We start from the raw sequence: 12,155 nt of genomic DNA on the forward strand, positions 1-12,155 counted from the left end.
TTCTCTAATTGCTTTAAGTGTAATGTTAGGTTGTTTTTTCTGAGATGTTTCTTGTTTCTTGAGGTAGGATTGTAGTGCTCTAAACTTCACTCTTAGAACTGCTTTTGCTGCATCCTGTAGGTTTTGGGTCGTGGTGTTTTCATTGTCATTTGTTTCTAGGTATTTTTTGATTTCCTCTTTGATTTCTTCAGTGATCTCTTGGTTATTTAGTAATGTATTGTTTAGCCTCCATGTGTTTCTATTTTTTACAGGTTTTTTCCTGTAATTGATATCTAGTCTCATAGTTTTGTGGTCGGAAAAGATACTTCGTACAATTTCAATTTTCTTAAATTTACCAAGGCTTGATTTGTGACACAAGATATGATCTATCCTGGAGAATTTTCCATGGGCACTCAAGAAGAAAGTGTATTCTGTTGTTTTTGGATGGAATGTCGTATAAATATCAATTAAGTCCATCTTGTTTAATGTGTCATATAAAGCTTGTGTTTCCTTATTTATGTTCATTTTGGATGATCTGTCCATTGGGGAAAGTGGGGTGTTAAAGTCCCCTACTGTGATTATGTTACTGTCGATTTCCCCTTTTATGGCTGTTAGCATTTGCCTTATGTATTGAGGTGCTCCTATGTTGGATGCATAAATGTTTACAATTGTTATATCTTCTTCTTGGATTGATCCCTTGATCATTATGTAGTGTGCTTCTTTGTTCTTGTAATAGTCTTTATTTTAAAGTCTATCTTGTCTGATATGAGAATTGATACTCCAGGTTTCTTTTGATTTCCATTTGCAAAGAATATCTTTTTCCATCCCCTCACTTTCAGTCTGTATGTGTCCCTAGGTCTGAAGTGGGTGTCTTGTAGACATCATATATATGGGTCTTGTTTTTGTATCCATTCAGCCAGTCTATGTCTTTTGGTTGGAGCATTTAATCCATTTACCTTTAAGGTAATTATTGATATGTATGTTCCTATTACCATTTTGTTAATTGTTTTGGGTTTGTTTTTGTAGGTCTTTACCTTCTATTTTTTTGTAGGTCTTTTCCTGCCTATAGAAGTTCCTTTAGCATTTATTGTAAAGCTGGTTTGGTGGTGCTGAATTCTCTTAGCTTTTGCTTGTCTGTAAAGGTTTTAATTTCTCTGTCGAATCTGAATGAGATCCTTGCTGGGTAGAGTAACCTTGGCTGTAGGTTTTTCCCTTTCATCACTTTAAATATGTCCTGCGGGGGCTTCCCTGGTGGCGCAGTGATTGAGAATCTGCCTGCCAATGCAGGGGACACAGGTTCGAGCCCTGGTTTGGGAAGATCCCACATGCTGCGGAGCAACTGGGCCCATGAGCCACTACTAAGCCTGCGCGTCTGGAGCCTGTTCTCTGCAACAAGAGAGGCCACGATAATGAGAGGCCCGCGCACCGTGATGAAGAGTGGCCCCCACTTGCTGCAACTAGAGAAAGCCCTTGCACAGAAATGAAGACCCAACACAGCCATAAATATATAAATAAATAAATAAATAAAAATTCAAACATGTCCTGCCACTCCCTTCTGGCTTGCATTATTTCTGCTGAAAGATCAGGTGTTAACCTTATGGGGATTCCCTTGTATGTTATTTGTTGCTTTTCCCTTGCTGCTTTTAATATTTTTTCCTTGTATTTAATTTCTGATAGTTTGATTAATATGTGTCTTGGCATGTTTCTCCTTGGATTTGTCCTGTATGGGACTCTCTGCGCTTCCTGGACTTGATAGATTATTTCCTTTCCCATGTTAGGGAAGTTTTCAACTATAATCTTTTCAAATATTTTCTCAGTCCCTTTCTCTTTCCCTTCTTCTTATGGGACCCCTATAATTCGATTGTTGTGGCATTTAATGTTGTCCCAGAGGTCTTTGAGACTGTCCTCCATTCTTTTCATTCTTTTTTCTTTATTCTGGTCTGTGGTAGTTATTTCCACTATTTTATCTTCCAGATCACTTATCACTTCTTCTGCCTCAGTTATTCTGCTATTGATTCCTTCTAGAGAATTTTTAATTTCATTTATTGTGTTGTTCATCATGTTTGTTTGCTCTTTAGTTCTTCTAGGTCCTTGTTATATGTTTCTTATATTTTCTCCATTCTCTTCCCAAGGTTTTGGATCATCTTTACTATCATTACCCTGAATTCTTTTTCTGGTAGATTGCCTATTTCCTCTTCATTTGTTAGGTCTGGTGGGTTTTTGCCTTGCTCCTTCATCTGCTGTGTATTTCTCTGTCTTTTAATTTTGCTTAACTTACTGTGTTTGGGGTCTCCTTTTCTCAGGCTGCAGGTTCATAGTTCCTGTTGCCTTTGGTTTCTGCCCCCAGTGGGTGAGGTTGTTTCAGTGCGTTGTGGTGGCTTCCCTGTGGAGGGGACTGGTGCCTCTGTTCTGGTGGATGAGGCTGGATCTTGTCTTTCTGGTGGGTGGGACCACACCTGGTGGTATGTTTTGGGGTGTCTGTGAACTTAGTATGATTTTAGGCAGCCTCTCTGCTAATGGGTGTGGTTGTGTTCCTGTCTTCCTAGTTGTTGGGCATGGGGTGTCCAGCACTGGAGCTTGCTGTTCATTGAGTGGAGCTGGGTCTTAGCGTTGAGATGGAGATCTCTGGGAAAGCTGTAGCCATTTGATATTACAAGGGGCCAGGAGGTCTCTGGTGGACCAATGTCCTGAACTTGGCTCTCCCACCTTAGAGGCTCAGGCCTGACACCTGGCCGGAGTACTAAGACCCTGTCAGCCACATGGCTCAGAAGAAAAGGGAGAAAAAAAAAGAAAGAAAGAAAGAAAGAAAAATGAAATAAAATAAAATAAAGTTATTAAAATTAAAAATTTGAAAAATTATTATAAATTAAAAAATGCAAAAGTAATTTTTAAAAAATGAAAGTGAGAAAGAAGAGAGCATCAAAACCAAAAATCAAATCCACCAATGATAATAAGCACTAAAATCTATACTAAAAAAAATAACAACAACAACAAAAAACGGACAGACAGAACCCTAAGACAAATGGTAAAAGCAAAGCTATACCGGCAAAATCACACAACGAAGCCTACACATACACGCTCAGAAAAAGAGAAAAAGGAAAACACTATATACATATATAAAATAAAAAGAGAAAGTAATCAAAGCAATAAACAAATCTACCAGTGATAATAAGCTCTAAATACTAAACTAAGAGAAACATAACTCCAGAAACAAATTAGATGCAGAAAGCAAACCCCAAGTCTACAGTTGCTCTCAAAGTCCATTGCCTCAATTTTGGGATGATTTGTTGTCTATTCAGGTATTCCACAGATGCAGGTTCATCAAGTTGATTGTGGAGATTTAATCTGCTGCTCCTGAGGCTGCTGGGAGAAATTTCCCTTTCTCTTCTTTGTTCACACAGCTCCTGGGGTTCAGCTTTGGATTTGGTCTTGCCTCTGCATGTAGGTTGCCTGAGAGTGTGTGCTCCCCGCCCAGACAGGACAGGGTTAAAGTAGCAGCTGATTAGGGGGCTCTGGCTCACTCAGGCTTGGGGGGAGGAAAGGGTATTGAATGGGGGGTGAGCCTGCAGCGGCAGAGGCCGGCGTGACGTTGCAGCAGCCTGAGGCGCGCCGTGTGTTCTCCCAGGGAAGTTGTCCCCGGATCACGGGACCCTGGCAGTGGCGAGCTGCACAGGCTCCCGGGAGGGGCGGTGTGGAGAGTGAGCTGTGCTTGCACACAGGCTTCTTGGTGACGGCAGCAGCAGCCTTAGCGTCTCATGCCCGTCTCTGGTGTCTGCGCTGATAGCCGCAGCTCACGCCTGTCTCTTGAGCTCATTTAGGTAGTGCTCTGAATCCCCTCTCCTTGCACACCCCGAAACAATGGTCTCTTTTCTCTTAGGCAGGTCCAGACTTATTCCCGGACTCCGTCCCGGCTAACTGTGGTGCCTTAGCCCCCTTCAGGTTGTGTTCACGCAGCCAACCCCAGTCCTCTCCCTGGGATCCGACCTCCGAAGCCCGAGCCTCAGCTCCCAGCCCCCACTCGTCCCAGCGGGTGAGCAGACAAGCCTCTCGGGCTGGTGAGTGCTGGTCGGCACCGATCCTCTGTGCGGGAATCTCTCCGCTTTGCCCTCTGCACCCCTGTTGCTGCACTCTCCTCTGTGGCTCCGAAGCTCCCCCTCTGCTCCCCGTCTCCGCCCACGAAGGGGCTTCCTAGTGTGTGGAAACTTTTCCTCCTTCACAGCTCCCTCCCACTGGTGCAGGTCCCATCCCTATTCTTTTGTCTCTGTTTTTTCTTTTTTCTTTTGTCCTACCCAGGTACGTGGGGAGTTTCTTGCCTTTTGGGAAGTCTGAGGTCTTCTGCCAGCGTTCAGTAGGTGTTCTGTAGGAGTTGTTCCACATGTAGATGTATTTTTGATGTGATTGTGGGGAGGAAGGTGATCACGTCTTACTCCTCCGCCATCTTGAAGGTCCCTCTCCCCTTTTTCATTTCTAAGGAGAGTTTCAAGTGAAAGTATGTTCTTTCCTTTCAAAAGAGAGCAGTGTGTGTGGTGAGTCTGGCTTCCAGACACTGGGCCCACCACTGGCGCTCCTGCTCTTGCTCCCACCTTAGTGTGGTCTTTGTTTTCCACATCCTTAATCCTTTTCTCCCTCTTGCTCTCACTGTTTACTTAATGACCTATGTTGAATTCTTCCATATTTCTCTTAGTATCCACATGATTCTTTATAGATATTTATTATATACACGTACATATCAAGAGTTTGCTGGTATTGTTCACCTTACACAAATGGAGTCATAGTATGCAATCTTTCAGGCATCTTGCTTTTCCCACTCAACAGTTCCTTTTGGAAATTCTTCCAAGTCCTCAGATAGCTTTAATTAATTTTCTATAATGAATTACATAATATTCTATGTAAATGTCCCATAGTTTGCTCAGTCATTGATCTATTAATGGACATTCACTTTATTTCCAGTTCATTGCCACTTAGAACAACACTGAAATAAACACTCCAGGATTCATGCCCTTATGTACTTATGCTTTCATTTCTATAGGTATATATTCTGAATTGAAATGGCTCACTGAAGGGAATATGTATTATTAACTTTAATAGATGTTGGAAAAATTGTTTTCTACAAATGCTGTGGCCGTCACATTTCTACCAGAAATATGTGAAAGCACCTCTCAGTTTATCCCCATTGGCAACACTATATTAGTTTGATTTCAGGAGCTTTATAGTATAGCCTGAATACTTAGTATTCTTCTTTTTTTAATGGCTATTCCTGGGCCTTTGTTCTTTCATATGGCACTGAAATGTGTATAAAGATGGCAAACTTATCAGTGTAATAGAATGGAGAATTCAGACATTGATCTCAAAATATTTGGGGTAAAGAAAGGTTATTTAAAATCTTTTGGGTTTGATTATGTACCTGGAAGAAAATAAAAATAGACTTCCATAACAGACTGTCTTGGTCTCCTCTGGCTGCCATAACAAAATATCATAGACTGGGTGGCTTAAACAACAGAAATTTATTTTCTCACAGTTCTGGAGGCTAAGAATTCCAAGACCAACGTCCTGGAAATGCTTGGTTTCTGATGGGGATTCTCTTTCTGGCTTGTAGACAATCATCTTCTCACTGTGTCCTCACATGGTGAAGAGAGAGCAATATCTCTCTCATGTCCCTTTTTATAAGGGTACTAATTCTATAGTGTCAGAGTCCCACCCTGATGGCCTCATTTAACCTTAATTTCCTCCTTATAGGCCATATTTTCAAATATAGTCACATTGGGGGTTAGGGATTCAACATATAAATTTTGAGGGGACACAATTCAACCCATAGAACACACTATGTACAAAAATTCTTTATAGATTAAAGATTTAAATATATATGTAAAAAAGAATGAATGAAAATCTTACATGGTGTCCAGGGAATAACATATATAATCTGGGACCTTGAGAACTTGCTAACCATAGTTACAGGCCCAGAAGCTTTAAAAGAAGAATATTTGTCTATATAAAAATGTTAAACTCTGTATGACAACAGATACCATAAACAAAATCAATGGACAGAATCAATAAATAATAGATCTGAAAATTTTAATATTGCTAATAGATCGACACGGTATCTGTAAAATAAAAATGTGCTTACAATTTGACAAGAAAAAGATAATGTAACAAGAAAATGGATTTGAAAGGGTGATTCAATACTTCTCTCTCTTTTTTACATATAAGGAAGAACTCAATGTATGTTTACATATGTATGTGACTGTGTAGCTGCCATACTAGTCAAAATATAGAATACCACCAACACCTCAGAAGGTTCCTTCCTACCCTTTCCTGGTCAATATCACCACCCCAGAGGTAACTACTATTCTGATTTCTATCATTGTAGCTTAATTTGGTCTGTTCAGGAATGTCTAATGAGATCATATAGTGTATACTTGTATCCATCAGGGACCCGTCAGAAGATGGAAACTACTGGCTTTTTAACTCAACCCAATACCTGTGAGATTTATTCATGCTGTTCTATGTTTGAGTGGTTTCTTCTTATTACTGTGCAGTATTTCATATCCAGTATACCAAATTTTATCACTTTTTCTGTTGGTGGACATTTTGATTATTTCTAGGATTTGGCTGTTATGAATAAATTGATATAAAAATTCTATACATATCTTTGATGGACATATGCACTCATTTCTCTTCTACACATACATAGGAGTGGAATTTTTTGGTCACTTATGACACAGAAGTGCCACTCTCTTGTGAAAATCTGGAATTCATCTTTTGAGTTTTAGCTATTGTGGTGGGCATGAGCTAGTGTCCTATTGTGATTTAATTTGCATTTTCCCAATGTTGAACAACTTTACAAGGGTTTATCGGCCATTTGGGTATTCTTATTTGTGAAGTGCCTATTAAAGTTTGTGGCCTATTTTTACTTAGTTATTTATTTATTAACATCTTTATTGGAGTATAATTGCTTTACAATGTTGTGTTAGTTTCTGCTGTATAACAAAGTGAATCAGCTATATGTATACATATATCTCCATATCCCCTCCCTCTTGTGTCTCCCTCCCACCCTCCTTATCCCACCCCTTGAGGTGATAGCAAAGCACTGAGCTGATCTCCCTATGCCATGCAGCTGATTCCCACTAGCTATCTATTTTACATTTGGTAGTGTATATATGTCCATGCCACTCTCTCACTTCGTCCCAGCTTACCTTTCCCCCTCCCCGTGTCCTCAAGTCCATTCTCTACATCTGCGTCTCTATTCCTGTCCTGCCCCTAGGTTCTTCAGAACCATCTTTTCTTTTCTTTTTAGATTCCATATATATGTGTTGGCATACGGTATTTGTTTTTCTCTTTCAGACTTACTTCACTCTGTTTGACACTCTCTAGGTCAACCCACATCACTACAAATAACTCAATTTCATTTCCTTTTATGGCTGAGTAATATTCCATTGTATATATGTGCCACATCTTTATTCATTCATCTGTCGATGGACACTTAGGTTGCTTCCACGTCCTGGTTATTGTAAATAGAGCTGCAATGAACATTGTGATACATGACTCTTTTTGAATTATGGTTTTCTCAGGGTATATGCTCAGTAGTGGGATTGCTGGGTCATACGGTAGTTCTATTTTTAGTTTTTTAGGGAACCCCCATACTGTTCTCCATAGGCTGTATCAATTTACATTCCCACCAACAGTGCAAGAGGGTTCCCTTTTCTCCACACCCTCTCCAGCATTTATTGTTTGTAGATTTTTTGATGATGACCATTCTGACCAGTGTGAGGTGATACCTCATTGTAGTTTTGATTTGCATTTCTCTAATGATTAGTGATGTTGAGCATTCTTTCATGTGTTTGTTGGCAATCTGTATATCTTCTTTGGAGAAATGTCTATTTAGGTCTTCTGTCCATTTTTGGATTGGATTGTTTGTTTTTTTGATATTGAGCTGCATGAACTGCTTGTAAGTTTTGGAGATTAATCCTTTGTCAGTTGTTTCATTGGCAAATATTTTCTCCCATTCTGAGGGTTGTCTTTTTGTCTTGTTTATGGTTTCCTTTGCTGTGCAAAAGCTTTTAAGTTTCATTAGGTCCCATTTGTTTATTTTTGTTTTTATTTCCATTTCTCTAGAAGGTGGGTCAAAAAGGATCTTGCTGTGATGTATGTCATAGAGTGTTCTGCCTATGTTTTCCTCTAAGAGTTTTATAGTGTCTGGCTTACATTTAGGTCTTTAATCCATTTGGAGTTTATTTTTATGTATGGTGTTAGGGAGTGCTCTAAGTTCATTCTTTTACATGTAGCTGTCCAGTTTTCCCAGCACCACTTATTGAAGAGGCTGTCTTTTCTCCATTGTATATTCTTGCCTCCTTTATCAAAGATAAGGTGACCATATGTGCATGGGTTTATCTCTGGGCTTTCTATCCTGTGGCATTGATCTATATTTGTTTTTGTGCCAGTACCATACTGTCTTGATTTCTGTAGCTTTGTAGTATAGTGTGAAGTCAGGGAGCCTGATTCCTCCAGCTCCATTTTTCTTTCTCAAGATTGCTTTGGCTATTCAGGGTCTCTTGTATTTCCATACAAATTGTGAACTTTTTTGCTTTAGTTCTGTGAAAAATGCCCTTGGTAGTTTGATAGGGATTGCACTGAATCTGTAGATTGCTTTGGGTAGTATAGTCATTTTCACAATGTTGACTGTTCCAATCCAAGAACATGGTATATCTCTCCATCTGTTTGTATCATCTTTAATTTCTTTCATCAGTTTCTTATAGTTTTCTGCATACAGGTCTTTTGTCTAGATTTGCTGATATTTTGATTTAGCTTGCTTCTTCTCTGTTCAGGAAGGATATTGACCTCAGTTTGTTTCTTACAATGTTTTTGTCAGGTTTTAGGACAAGATTATACAGAACTATAATAGAAGTTATCAAGTGTTCTTTGTTTTACTGTTCTCTGGAAGAGTTTTAAAAAGGTTTGTATTATTTACTTGTCCACTGTCTGATAATGAAGCCATGTAGTTACAGCATTTTTCACATTTTCAATTTCTTCCAGTAAAAGTTTTGGTAAATTGTGTTTTTGAAGGAATTTGTCCATTTCATCTACTTAATAAATGTATTGGCATAAAATTTTTCATAGTATTTTCTTACCCTTTAAATATCAGCAAATTCTATGAGAATGTAACTTTTTATTCCTGATACTTGTAATTTGTACTTGCTCTTTGTTTTATTTCCTAATCTCACTCATGTTTTATTTATTTTATTGATCTTTTCAAGAATCATCTTTTGGCTGTGTTAATTTCTCTATTTTATGTCTATATTCTCTTATAATTTTTTGTGCTTCTATTTTTGTTTTCTTTAACATTCTTTGGGCTTTATTTGGTGTTTTTCTCAAGTTTATTGAATTAGAAGCTTAGATAATTGATTTTAACTTTTCTTCTTTTTCTAATATATGCACATAAATATATACTTTCTTCCCAGGTCCTACTTTCACTTCATTTCTCAAATTTAGATATTTAGTATTTGAGATATTTAGTGTTCAGATAAAACTATCTTCTAAATTCCCTTTAGATTTCCATTTTGCACATGGTTTATTTTGAGGTGTTATCTAAGTTTCAGTCACTTGGAAATCTTCTAGTTATCTTTCTGTTATTGAGTTTGTCAGAGTATACACATTAAATTATTTCCTTCCTTGGAATTCTTTTAAGACTTGATTTGTAGCCTGGAGTACAGTTTATTTTGATAAATGTTACACGTGCACTTGCAACAGATGTGCATTCTGCATTGTTGGGTGTATCCCATTTGGTCAGATTGGTCAGATTTGGTCATATTGTTCCAATCTTCTATAGACTCACTATTTTTTTTTATGATCGTTTTATGATTTACTCAGATACATGTGTTAAAATATCCAACCCTTAGTGTTGTATTGTCTATCTCTCTCATTAGCTCTACTTAAAGTTTGCATATATTAGAGGTTTATTATTAAGTACTTTCAACTTGAGGATAGCTATATGTTCCAATTAAATTGACTCTTTGATTATTTGTATTATATGTTTCTCTTTTTCACTCACCATAACTCTTCCCTTAATGTTACCTTCCTCTGATATTAATACAGCCACACCTTCTTTCTTTTGATTAGTGTTTAAATATCGTGTGATACATATTTTCCATCCTTTAACTTTCAACCTGTCCTTTATATTTGAAATGTAATTCTTGTAATTAACACATAGGTAGGCCTTGCTTTCTCTTACTCCAATCTGGAAATCTTTTAGTTGAAGTATTTATTTTAATTCAATACAGCTACTGATAAAATTGAAATTAAGGTTATCAAATTTAGCATGTTGGTATTTTTTATATGTCCTTTCTGTTCTTTGCTCTATTACTCCCTGTTTACATTTGGGATATTTATTATGTATTTTCACTAGTCCATTTTACCTCCTCTAATTTTTTTTTCTATTTTTCAACATCATTTTTTGTGATTATCTCAGAAATTACCAAATGCATTCGAAACTTATTATAGCCTACCTACAATTAATATTTTATCACATCCAGAACACTCCTTCATCTTTACTGTTGTTTAACTCCACTTATCTCTTTTCTATTTTTTTCTATTATTACCATATATTTCCCTCAGCTTTTGTTATACTTTTCACAAGGCATTGCTATTATTGTTGCTGTTAATCATCCATATATTTCTTAAAGTGACCTATATATTTACCTTCTCCGATGCTGGCCATTCTTTCTTGAACTGTCATGCATCCATCTGGAATAATTTTTCTTCATTCCAAAAAGCTACATTTTTTGCAATGTGAGTCTGTGGACCACAAATTCTCTCCGTTTGTGTTTTTCTGGAAATGTCTTTATTTTACCTTCATTTTTGAAGGACGATTTTTCTGAGTAGAATTCTAGACTGGCAATTGCTTTTTTCAGAGCTTTAAGAGGCCATTCTTTTGTATTCTGGCATTGCTGGTCTCTGTTGATAAGTAAGTTATGTTTCTCACTTTTGTTTCTCTGAAGGGAGTTTCTTCTTTTGGTTTGGAATTTTTAGATTTTCATTTTGACTTTGGTGTTCACTGTGAAGTTTCTTAGCAGACTTGAGGTGAGTGAGGAGGACCCTGGAGTAGCAATGTCGTTTCCTTGTCTGCTGCCTCATGACTGCCTCCCATCATGAGTAATGGATGAGACCTAGATGGTCCTTCACAGATTTTGCAGTTCTAAGATCTGTGGGTCTCTAACTCAGCAGGATGGTGAAAGGAGCACTGCACTGAGAGCCGAGGAGTTTGGGTTGAAGTCTGAACTCTTTTCCTACCTCCTATGAACTCGGGCAGTTCAGTTTCCTCTCTGAACCCCAGTTGTCTTGTTTATAATAACAGAAAGGTGGGCTGTGGTTGCCAGTGCCCCTTGCTCTAACCTTCTGTGGTCTGAGGTCAGGGTCATTAGAGTCATGAAACTGATGGGAGACTTCTGCAGCACTGGACCAGGAATCATGGATTCTGGATTCTGATCCTGAAGTTTAGTAACCAGAAGTGAATAATGATGATGATGATAATACCAACTATTCAGTGAACACTTATGATGTTCTAGCCTCTCTGTATGTACTTTGCCTGCGCTATATTGCTTAATCCTCAAAACAAACCTCAAGGTAGCTTTTATTATTTTCCATTTTACAGATACAATAATGGATCCACAAGGAAATTAAGTAACTTATCCCAGGCCACAGAGTGAGGAAGAGGAGGAACAGAGACTGGAACCTGAGGAGTTTGGCCCCATGGTACTTGCTGCCCTCCTGCCTTCACTTACACTTAGTCACTTCAGCTTGAGCTGCAGCTTCATAATGGAATCATTATAATGGATCAATGTTTACAGCACTTTAGAATTTATAAAACATTTTAAAATCATGTTCATCTGATCATGTCCTCTTAACATTTGTTTTATTGCCTCGATTTTGGAACTAAGAAGACTGAAGATGGAAAAAGTTAAGTGACTGCACAGATTCACAAACTGGTTAGTAGCAGAGACATTACTTAGATGGGTGCTCCGTACTCAGAGTTCCGTGATGTTTTTCGGCAGCATGGCAGCTAACTCTGTGAAAAGAGAAAAAATCACCTCCCCACGGCCTGCTTCACACCTGAGAATGTGAGAAAGTGCTTTGGAAGGTGGAAAATGTCCTACAAACGTGTGTCCTCCTGGCTTTAAGTTCAA

General features: G+C 38.2%; 1 long non-coding RNA gene across 1 annotated transcript in view; it reads left to right on the plus strand.

Moving 5' to 3' along the window:
- LOC137775381 (uncharacterized) overlaps positions 1-11,836 on the plus strand; it is a 53,035-nt gene extending 41,199 nt beyond the window's left edge. The window contains exon 4 of the long non-coding RNA XR_011076010.1: positions 11,624-11,836. This is a non-coding gene — a long non-coding RNA (uncharacterized lncRNA). The remainder of the gene's footprint in view (positions 1-11,623) is intronic.
- Positions 11,837-12,155: the final 319 nt, after the last annotated feature.

This window comes from Eschrichtius robustus, chromosome 13 (genome assembly GCF_028021215.1).
Source record: "Eschrichtius robustus isolate mEscRob2 chromosome 13, mEscRob2.pri, whole genome shotgun sequence".
Classification (NCBI taxonomy): domain Eukaryota; kingdom Metazoa; phylum Chordata; class Mammalia; order Artiodactyla; family Eschrichtiidae; genus Eschrichtius; species Eschrichtius robustus.